Raw genomic sequence first — 11,726 nt, 5'->3', positions numbered from 1 at the left:
TTTTTTGTTCTATTGTTGCATGGGCTATCCCCTTCAATACCATATCAGATCCCTATCTACAATAAGGGTCTGGCATTGATTTTTGGGGACAACCCCATATCTTTTATTTTTAACATCAATGAATAATAACATACATTTTGTTAATTCAGACAATTCAATACTTCCGTAGTCCAAATGCAAAAGACAAACAGTCCAGCAAATTTCAGAAACATAATCCCAAGTGCTTTCTTGTGTGCAAAAGATAAAGGTATTGAATTTGTGCTCCAAACAACGTGTGCGTGTGTGTATGGTATAACACAGGTGCTCCCCTAGCAGCGTGCTTACTCACTGGATCTCTATGACCACTTTGAAATAAGTATGGTCAAAAACACTTGTTGCTAGTAATCTACACCATTCCTTTTATAAGCCCCAATGACCTCCAGCATTTTACATCTAGAATTAGATATATTTATGAAAAGTTCCAATAGGGTAAACCCATCAAACAATTATTAGAGTTTAAAATAACTCACATGTAGTAGTGCCTGGATTATATACCCTACACACACTATTAGCTGGATTCACAAAGAGTTGTAGATACGCCGTCGTAACTCGGAATCTAAGCCCGTCGTATGTTTAAGTGTATGCTCAAACTGAGATACACTTAAACCTAGCTAAGATACGACTGCCTGCGCCGTCGTATCTTAGGGTGCAATATTTCCACTGGCCGCTAGGTGGCGCTTCCGTTGAGTTCGACGTAGAATATGCAAATGACTAGATACGCCGATTCACGAACGTACGATTGCCCGTCGCAGTAAAGATACGCAGTTTCCGTAAGAGGTACGCCGGCGTAAAGATAAAGCTGCCCCCTAGGTGGCTTAGCCAATGTTAAGTTTGGCCGTCGTTCCCGCGACAAAATTTCAAAATTTTACGTTGTTTGCGTAAGTTGTCCGTGAATGGGGCTGGACGTAATTTGCGTTCACGTCGAAACCAATACGTCCTTGCGGCGTACTTTGGAGCAATGCACACTGGGATATGTACACGGACGGTGTAAAAAACATCAATCACGTTGGGTCACTAGTCATTTACATAAAACACGCCCCCTGTTCCTAATTTGAATTAAGCGCGCTTACGCCGGCCCATTTAGGACACCCTGCCGTAACTTAGGAGGCAAGTGCTTTGTGAAAACAGCACTTGCCTCTCTGACTTAAGGCGGCTTAGCATAAATACGATACGCTACGCTGCCTGAAAGTTACGCTGCCCTACCTGAATCCAGCTATATATTACCAAAAGTATTGGGATGCCTGCAGGGCTGGTGCAAGGATTTTTGATACTCTAGGCGAAACCTCATTTTGCCCCCCCCTGGCTCCACCCCCTTTGCCATGCCCATGTATACCCCACCTTTTTAATAACTGTGCATCAAATGCAGCCTACCAGCGCCCATCAATGCAACCTCATCAGCGCACATCAAATTCATCATCACCAGCGCCCATCAAATGCAGCCTCACTAGCACCCATCAATGAATGTTTACTTGCTTAATTTCATTCGGGAGCTGGGACACAGACACAGTCCTCTGCCGCTGCTGCACCTCTGACACTATGGGGGTTATTTACAAAAAGCAAATCCACTTTGCACTACAAGTGCAAACTTCAAGTGCACTTGAAATTGCACTTGCTGTATATCTGAGGGGAACATCTGAAATGAGGGGAAGCTCTGCTGGTTTTTTTTTTTAATCTTTTTATTTATATCAGGACAGATACCCACATGGGCCGCAACAACACAAGGTAGTAAACAATGAACAGAGTAGAGAAACATTGGTACATATACAGAGTCATGACATATCATAAATTCCCAGTTCCTCTGGGACATTATCGCATTCAGAAGCATGCATACATGGTATAAAGCCATCACCATACAGTGTTCCCACAATGTGGCTCTCATGCTTCCTAAAGTTGGCTATGGTTTAACGTCCCCTAAAGAGATTAGAGGTCTCCAGCGGTCCCCCAAGCCAGGGGAGGCCGGGACTGTGTCATCATAATGGTGCGACATATGGCTGCCGCCCCATGGGCACCGCCCTGTCTTTTCCATGTTCTCTGTAGGGTATGATCGTCCAGGTAAGACCTACCTGAAACCCAGAATATAAAGCAGGGAGCAAGTGAAAATAAACTAAATATAGAAGGGGTAGGGGGGAACAAGAGGAATAGGGGGAGTGAAGTGCTGGGTGGTAAGGGTAAAGGTAAGATAAAGTAAAAGTAAAAGTACCCACAAGCATGGAGTAACAAGGTAGCCAATTCGAAGAGGCCTCCAGGGTTACAAGACCATTTGAGATGGCATATCTCTACTGTCAACTGGTTGCTGCGTCAACTGTGTCCCTCTGCATCGCCTGGCCCTCCACCAAACAAATAAATGCATTCCACAGTTGCCAAGTGTTGGTGAATGTCTCCTGTCTCTTTTGTGCTGTAAGGATAAGGTCTTCCATGTGTTTTATAGTTTCAACCTTCCGGAGCCACATGGCAACAGTCGGTGAGTGTGGTGACTTCCAGTGAAGTGGGATGCAGGCCTTGGCTGCATCTAGTAAGTGGCGAATCAAAGACTTTTTGTATAACCTGTCCGGAATGGAGGATGCATGAAGAAGGAGAACGCTGGATCGTTTAGGATAGTGCGGTCTGTGAATTTTTGTAAGGTCTATCGGATTAATCGCCAAAAGTGCGTTAGTCTAGGGCAGGACCAGAAGATATGAACTAAAGTACCCTTATCTCCAGACAGCGCCAGCAAAGATCTGACGTCGTCCAGTAGAACTTGTGCAACAGCCCTGGGGTCCTGTACCACCGGGATAGGAGTTTATAATTGGTTTCTTGAATTGTGGCGCATATAGAGGACTTGTGTGTATATCAGAGAATGTGTTGTTTCTCAGTTGAATTGTCGGTCTAATTCCTTTTCCCAGTTCAGTATACCCGGGGGCACAAAGTCAGGTTGTGGCGTGATCAGCAGGTCATAGGCCAGTGAGAGCGTATGTCTCAGAGTCCCTGTGGAGGCGCAGAGGTCCTCCAGTGTTGTAAGTGGTCGGCCACTATCATCAGGGGGCTGCCTACAGTTGAGAAAATGGCTGTCGCGCTCTCAGGAAGTCCAGGCGAAACGGGTCCATGGAGAAGGTGAGCTCCGAAATTGTTTTCCAGCGCCCTCCAGCGATGAAGTGGGAGGCTTGGTGTAGGCTCGCCCCGCTCAGACCCCGAAACACCACGTCCTGCATGCCAGGCAAAAACTGGGGATTCCCCAGTATGGGGTATAGAGGGGAGTTCGGGGTAGACAGTGATGCTTGGGACAGAAGACGGGCGCAGAGTCGTGAGGAGGTCCCTATCAGTGGGTGTCGTTTAAGGTCCGCCGGCAGGGAGGGATAGCACCATGGGGTCCCTAGCTCTGCTGATTTTATTATCCAATCATGTGCAACCTAAAATGCTGTTTTTTATCTTCCTTGCATATCCCCCTCGGATCTACAGCGACTGCACTTTCAGTGCAATTTCGAGTGCACTTTGCGCTTGTAGTTTGCACTTGTAGTGCAAAGTGGATTTGCCTTTCGTAAATAACTCCAGCTGCCTGCTGATGCTGAGATTTAGTTACTTGCTTCAGAGAGAAGAGAGTAGAGACACCAATGGCGGGGTACCCTAGGCAGCAGTGTGCCCTAGGCAGCTGCCTAGTTTGCCTAGTGGTAGAACCGGACTTGGATGCCTGCCTTTATGGACCTTGTCTTTACAAGCAAGGTCTATAACCACATGGATGAGCGAGTTTGGGGTGGGGAAACTTGACTGGCCTGCACAGAGTCCTGACCTCAAGATGATAGAACACCTTTGGGATGAATTAGAGTGGAGACTGTGAGCCGGGCCTTCTCGTCCAATGTCAGTGCCTGACCTCACAAATGTGCTTCTGGAAGAATGGTCAAACATTCCCATAGACACTCTTCTTAACCTTGTGGACAGCCTTCCCAAAAGAGTTGAAGCTGTTATAGCTGCAAAGGATGGGCCAACTCAATATTGAACCCTACGGACTATGGCCCCGTACACACGATAGAATCCATCCGCAGATAAATCCCAGCAAATGGGTTTCTGCGGATAGATTCTATGGTGTGTACACGCCAGCGGATCTCTTTCCGCGGAGAAATCTCCTCTGGGATGGATTCCAGCAGATCGAATATTTGTTGTGCTGCACAACAAATCCATCTGCTGGAATCCATTCCAACGGATGGATCCGCTCGTCTGTACAGACTTACCGGATCCATCCGTCCAAAGGGATTCCCCGCACGCGTCGTAATGATTTGACGCATGCGTGGAATTCCTTATATGACAGCGTCGCGCCCGTCGCCGCGTCATAATCGCGGCGACGGCGCGACACGTCATCGCCAGAGGATTTCCGCGCGGATTTCAATGGGATGGTGTGTACACTCCATCCCATCGAAATCAGCGGATATCTTTGAGAGGATTTATCCGTGGAAACGGTCTGCTGGACCGTATTCGCGGATAAATTCTCCCGTGTGTATGGGGCCTAAGACTGAGATTCTATTAACCTTCATGTGCGTGTAAAGTCAGGCGTCCCAATAGTTTTGGTAATATAGTGTATGTACCTCTTAGGCTGGATTCACACCTATGCATTCTTTGTGCTTTTTGCAGATTTGCACTACAGAACGTGTTCCATAGGAAACCATGTTAAATGGACTGTAGTGCAAATCTGCAAAATGCAAAAGCACTAAAACTGCATAGGTGTGAATCCAGCCTAAGTCCCCTAAATGTACCTGTCCTAGCTTCTGTATTAGTATCACTGCTAATTTCTCCACATGGATTACATTTTTCTGATACTGCTAGCTACTCAAAATGATGTTCAGCAAGGGTTAAAACAGGGCCTATAGTCATTTACCAACTAGTTACAGGCCTTGCACATTTTATCCCGGATTTTAGACTTAAAAGAGATTTATAGCTTTTAGTTATAGCTAATGCAATAGAAGCTTATTGTCATTTGATATTCTTTCCTGGTTCTAATATGTTAAATGGTACTGACAAAGCTAGCAATTAGCAATCCAACCTCATATTAAATAGTGATCTGAGGATTTAACTGTGGCTAGATTTAATGATTTCACAACCAGTGCAGGCTCAAAAGACTTCTGGGTAAAATACCTCTTCCTTGCAGCATAGAAAGAGGTGTGCCTCATTTTTACAGATTTCAGGCATACAAATACAGATATAATGATTGCGCTTAGTGTTTTAGTGACCCACTGTTTTAAAGAAAGGAAAAAAAAAAAAAATTTGCAGGTTCACAAAAAATACTCCTAGTTTAGGGTTGCCACCTGTCCGGGATTCACCCAGACAGTTCGGTTTTTACATCCTCTGCCCGGGTTTCTGACTGCCTGTCACCTGGACACCAGCCACCAGGGCACCCTCAAAAATTCTTATAACGCTCCCATAAAAGCTTAATCAGAATTTAGGTTCCATAACCTGTATCAGAATGTCACCTATATTTACATATATGTAACTGTCTTGATGGAAACAGCCCGAATTACAAGGGACTTGTTTCTCTCTGTGGAGGGATACAGAACCTCCTGGCCCCCTTTAACCGATGCTCTGCTTCTAGTCCCGGCTACTGGAGCCCTGCCATGACTGTTCACAGACGATGTATTGGAGAGAGCTGTGTGGGCGGGAAGAGGAAGGAGCTGCATGAGTGTGAGGGGACAGCAGGACAGAGAGGGGAGAAGAGAAGCTGGCTGCACATTACCAAACTATTCATGTACAGTTGTATTCAAAATGATTCAACCCCCACTGAAATTGATTGTTTTGCCCAGTTTGACATTGATTTTGATCATCCTGTCATCCTGCTTACAATTAAATCAAAGAGGCACGTGTAGGTCAGACAAATATAACATAACATTTATAATGAAATAACCACAAATGTCTTTTCTGTGCCCACATCATAATCAGTTTTATCCAACTCCCAATTGACATTCAATCTTAGTACTTAGTACAACATCCTTTTACAGTTATAACAGCTTTTAAACTTGACGCATAGCTTGACACAAGTGTCTTGCAGCGATCTACGGGTATCTTCGCCCATTCGTCATGGGAAAAAGTCTCCAGTTCAGTCACATTCTTAGGCTTGCGCACTGCAACTGCTTTCTTTAAGTCCCACCAGAGGTTCTCAATCGGATTTAAGTCTGGTGACTGCGATGGCCACTCCAAAATGTTCCAGCCTTTAACCAGTTAGCAACCGCCCTATAGACGAAATACGTCTACAAGGCGGTTGCTTAACTCTGGGAGGGCGTCAATGTACGTCCTCCCAGAATCGCGCTCCCGCGCGCCCTGTGGGCCGCTGATAGCGGCGATTTACCACGTGATCGCTCCGTCTAATGACGGAGCGATCACTAGTAAAGAAACCGGCGTCATGTGATGACGCCAGTTCCTCCCTCTCCTCTCTGTACCGAACGGTACAGTGTGAGAGAGGAGAGGGGAGAGAGCGCATGCAGCAGCAGCTGCTGCGGGCTGGATCTGTGACACATGCAGTCACAGATCCAGCCATCCCTCCCTGTGCAATACTCTGCAATGCCCCCATACTCTGCAATGCCCCCATACTCTGCAATTATGCCCCCATACTCTGCAATTATGCCCCCATACTCTGCAATTATGCCCCCATACTCTGCAATGCCCCAAAATACTCTGCAATGCCCCGCAATACTCCGCAATGCCCCGCAATACTCCGCAATACCCCACAATACCCCGCAATACTCCGCAATACCCCGCAATACTCCGCAATACCCTGCAATACCACACAATACTCTACAATACCCCACAATACTCTACAATACCCCACAATACTCTGCAATACCCCACAATACTCCACAATACCCTGCAACGTCGTCTATGGGGATTTTTAAGTAGCAAAGTTTGGCGCCATTCCACAAGCGTGTGCAATTTTGAAGGGTGACATGTTGGGTATCTATTTACTCGGCGTAACTTCATCTTTCACATTTAAGCAAAAGAATGAAGAAAAAATACTAAATTTGCCAAATTGTATAACAGAAACAAAGAAAAATTATTTTTTTTTACAGAATTTTCAGTCTTTTTTCTCTTATAGCGCAAAAAATAAAAAACCCAACGGTGATTAAATACCACCAAAAGAAAGCTCTATTTGTGTGAAAAAAAGGACGAAAATTTCATTTGGGTACAGTGTTGTTTGACTGAGTAATTGTCATTCAAATTGTGAGAGCACCGAAAGCTGAAAATTGGTCTGGTTATTAAGGGGGTTTACGTGCCCAGTGGTCAAGTGGTTAATCTGCAACCATGCTCTAGTGGACTTGGAGGTATGCTTGGGATCATTGTCCTGTTGAAAGGTCCAACGTCTCCCAAGCCTCAGGTTTGTGACGGACAGCATCACATTGTTATACACCATCTCCTGGTACTGAAGAGAATTCATGGTACCTTGCACACGCTGAAGCTTCCCTGTACCTGCAGAAGCAAAACAGCCCCAAAGCATGATTGACCCCCCGCCATGCTTCACAGTAGGCAAGGTGTTCTTTTCATCATAGGCCTTGTTCTTCCTCCTCAAAACATAGAGTTGATCCATGGGCCCAAACACTTCTAATTTTGTTTCATCAGTCCACAGAACACAATCCCAAAACTTCTGTGGTTTGTCCACATGACTTTTGCATACTGCAGTTGAATCTTCTTATTCTTTGGAGACAGCAAAGGGGTGCGCCTGGGAGTTCTGGCATGGAGGCCTTCATTACGCAGTGTGCACCGTATTGTCTGAGCAGAAACTTCAGTACCCACATCTAACAAATCTTTTGTCAGTTCCTCAGCAGTCACAAGGGGACTTTTCTCCACTCTACGCTTCAGGTAGCGCACAGCAGTCGAAGTCAGCATCTTCTTTCTGCCACGACCAGGTAGCGTTTCAACAGTGCCCTTTGCCTTTAATTTGCGAATGATGCTTCCTATGGTGTCTCTTGGTATGTTTAACATCTTTGCAATCTTCTTACAGCCATTGCCCTTCCTGTGAAGAGTAATCACCTCTTCTCTTGTCTTCCTGGACCATTCTCTTGACTTCACCATGTTTGTAACCACACCAGTAAATGTCTAGAAGGAGCTGAGTATCACAGTCATTTTAAAGCTGCCTGATTGGTGCTTATTAGGCTTTATTGCTGCTCCCTGACATCCACAGGTGTTTTCAATACCTGATTGAAAACACTTCAATGAACCTCTGTTCTTCAGAGAAGTAGTCTTTAAGGGCTTGAATAATTGTGTAAATGAAGAATTCACAAAATAAACATTTACTACTGTATTACAAAACCAATTGATGTCATTTTAGTTGCATATGGTTCTTTAAGAAGTCCTTGTAGGATTTCATTCTGAATACAATTACAAATGTACACTAAATTCACTTACACCCTTTACAGCACTGGGGGGTTGAATAATTTTCAACACAACTGTATGTATTCATCTCACAATATGTTGTGTCAAGTGTATTTATGTCTGTTTGTGTGTATCTGAGTGCATGTATGTATCTCAGTGTGTGTGTATATGTATATAATTGAGCACATGTACAGTATATATCTGAGTGTGCGTATGCATGTACCTGAGTGTGTATATAGGTATGTATGTGTAGCGCACACCCCCGAAGGAGCCGCTGAATAGTTTGGGATCGGCGTATTAAGTTACCAAGTTCTCTTATCTAGGGGTATAACTTGTGAGTGTGGATAAGGAGCGAATGTCCAGACAGCAGCGTGGATTTTCCAATGCTTTATTCCAAGGCTAACATAGCCAACATCAACATAACACACAGTAGAGAAAGGGTTGATGAGCAAGAGGAAACTGTGGTATCAGGCCTTGGATATCAAAGCATGGAGAGCAAGCCTGCTCTCAGTACAGATAGCTCAAACGTCGCTACTCCCCCCGGACAGGTAGTTAACTTTAGCCTGGCAGCCGCTGGGTCACTTGCAAATAAAGTCACTGGGGGAAAACAGGGCCTCTGGACAGGCCTGATAGGTATTTGGAAATGGTTAAAGATTAGGACTGACGAATCCTCCCAGTAAGCGCAATTTAGGGTCACCCATGGACAGTTGCAATGTACCTGTCGTGTGGCGTGGTGACCGGATCCCCGATGGTACGTCCCAACCTCGCAGACAACCTCTGTATCTAGGTTCTCCCGAGCAGACTCCTCATCGTACAGCTCCCGGCTTAGGATCTGGAACCAAGCAAGCCGCTGGGGTCCCTCTCAGCATCAAGGTGAGACTCTGCCTAGTATGCAGCTCCGGTCAGGCGAGTCTCGATGGCGGGGCCCATGGATGCGCGCACCCTTAAGGTGGATGCCGCACCTGGACTCGAGCCCCGCATAGCACACCTACTCATGGCGGCTGCCACAGATATACCCCCCGCCAGCATGCCCAAAAGAGTGAAAAACCCTTCTGATTGGCTGCTGGGAAAGATAGGTCCATCAGAACCCCTCTAGCGCCAACTGTCGTCCAGGGGTGACAACCCCTGGCACGCAGACTGACCTAGGAGGCAGTTCCAAACTGGCAACAGCACAAACTAAACATCTGTGAGTGGGAGCAACTTTAATCTCCCATTCCACTAACTTTAGCGTAGCGCCCCATTAACTAAGATAAAGGGGGGGCGCTACATATGCATGTTTCTTAGTATATATTATTATTATTATTATTATACAGGATTTATATAGCGCAAACAGTTTGCGCAGCGCTTTATATATATCTTAGGCCTCGTACAGACGAGGGGATCTCCGCTGGAAACGGTCCGCCGCACGGTTTCCAGCGGAGATTCCTCCTCCGGATTTTGATCCAATGGCTTGTACACACCATCGGATCAAAATCCGCGCGGAATACATCCGCGGTGACGTGTCGCGCCGTCGCCGCGATGATGACGCGGCGACGTGCGCGACGCTGGAAGGTAAGTACTTCCACGCATACGTCGAATCATTACGACGCATGCGAGGGAGCGGACGGATTGATCCGGTGAGTCTGTACAGACGACCGGATCAATCCGCTGGACACGATTCAAGCGGATAGATTTCTTAGCATGCTAAGAAATTTCTATCCGCTTGAAATCGATCGGCCGGACGAATCTCCGCGGATAAATATCCGCTAGGCCGTACAGACGACCGGATTTGTCCGCTGGAACTGATCCGCGGATCAATCCCAGCGGATAGATCCGGTCGTGTGTACGAGGCCTTAGTGTTTCTTTACAGTATGTGTATTTGCATGTATCTGAGTGTATATATGTGCATGTACTGTATGTAATTGAGCATATGTATATATATATATCTCAGTATCTATATGTATTTGAGTGTGTGTGCATGTTATTAACTGAACATATTTCTATATCTGAGTATGTAATTTACTATATACATACAATGGCCCGGATTCACATACATTGGCGCATATTTATGCCGCTGTAGCGTATCTCTTTTACGCTACGCCGGCGCAGCGCACAGAGGCAAGCACTGGATTTACAAAGCACTTGCTCCCACTCGCTCTAAAAGATACGCTGGGTTTCCTCCGCGTAAGCCAGCGTAGGTGGAAGTAGGCGTGAGCCATGCTAATGAGGCGTGACCAGTGTTGTAAGTAACGGCGTTTAAATAAACGCTGTTACGTAACGATTGCCCTTCAAGGGGTAACTAGTAATCTACCTGATTACTATTACCCCATCGGCAACGCCGTTGCCATTACATTGGCGGCGTTACCGAGTTACTATGAGCGCGTGCGGGGGGGCAGTCCGGGCAGACTCTCACTCTGTCAGGGGCAGGGCGGGATGGAGCTGGCCTGTGATTGGGTCACAGGCCAGCTCTGTGTCATGTGTCGACGTTGTGACGTACAGACGCGTGACGCTGGCGCATGCACGCGCCTGAAGTCTCGCCCGCAGCAGTGTAGTGTGATGGGTCGGGAGGGAGTCTGGCTCACCTCCCCACCGTCACCTCAGCCGCCGACATGGCGACATTTCCCAGTCCCCCGGCCGCCGCGGAGGCTCCACTCCACTCCACCACCAACGGTCCGGACTCTGGGGACACTCACCGTGCCAGCAGTGCACCGACCGACCGACCGTGGGCCGTGGCCCTGCGCAGGTGAGGAGGCGAGCGGCATCGGATTGGGAGTGGGGGGGCCGGGGGGGGGACAGATGATGGGACACTCCACCGGACCGCTCCACATGCCCAGGCAGGCCCAGTATCATCACACTTCACCTGCCCAGCAATACTGTACAATGTAGATTCAGTGTGCAGTGTGAGTGACACTTCTGCAGTGCACACTGAATCTATATTGTGCAGTATTGCTGCCTGGGCAGGTGGAGTGTGATGATGATGATGATGATGATATTAATGTACACAGTATTGCATTTGCTGGGCCTGCCATATACTGTACTGTACACTACTAGTGTACAGTACAGTATATGGCAGGCCCAGCAAATGCAATACTGTGTACATTAATATCATCATCATCATCATCATCACACTCCACCTGCCCAGGCGGCAGCAATACTGTACAATATAGATTCAGTGTGCAGTGTGAGTGACACTTATGCAGTGCACACTGAATCTATATTGTACAGTATTGCAGGGCAGGTGGAGTGTGATGATGATGATGATGATATCAATAATTGTACACAATATTGCATTTGCTGGGCCTGCCATATACTGTACTGTACACTATACTGTATAACTGCACTACAAAATTCCTTTACAAATAATGCATATTTTAAAATGTTATTAG

Source organism: Rana temporaria, chromosome 4 (assembly GCF_905171775.1).
Source record: "Rana temporaria chromosome 4, aRanTem1.1, whole genome shotgun sequence".
Taxonomy (NCBI): Eukaryota; Metazoa; Chordata; class Amphibia; order Anura; family Ranidae; genus Rana; species Rana temporaria.
The sequence above is the reverse complement of the archived record's forward strand: the minus strand, read 5'-3'. Positions refer to the sequence as shown.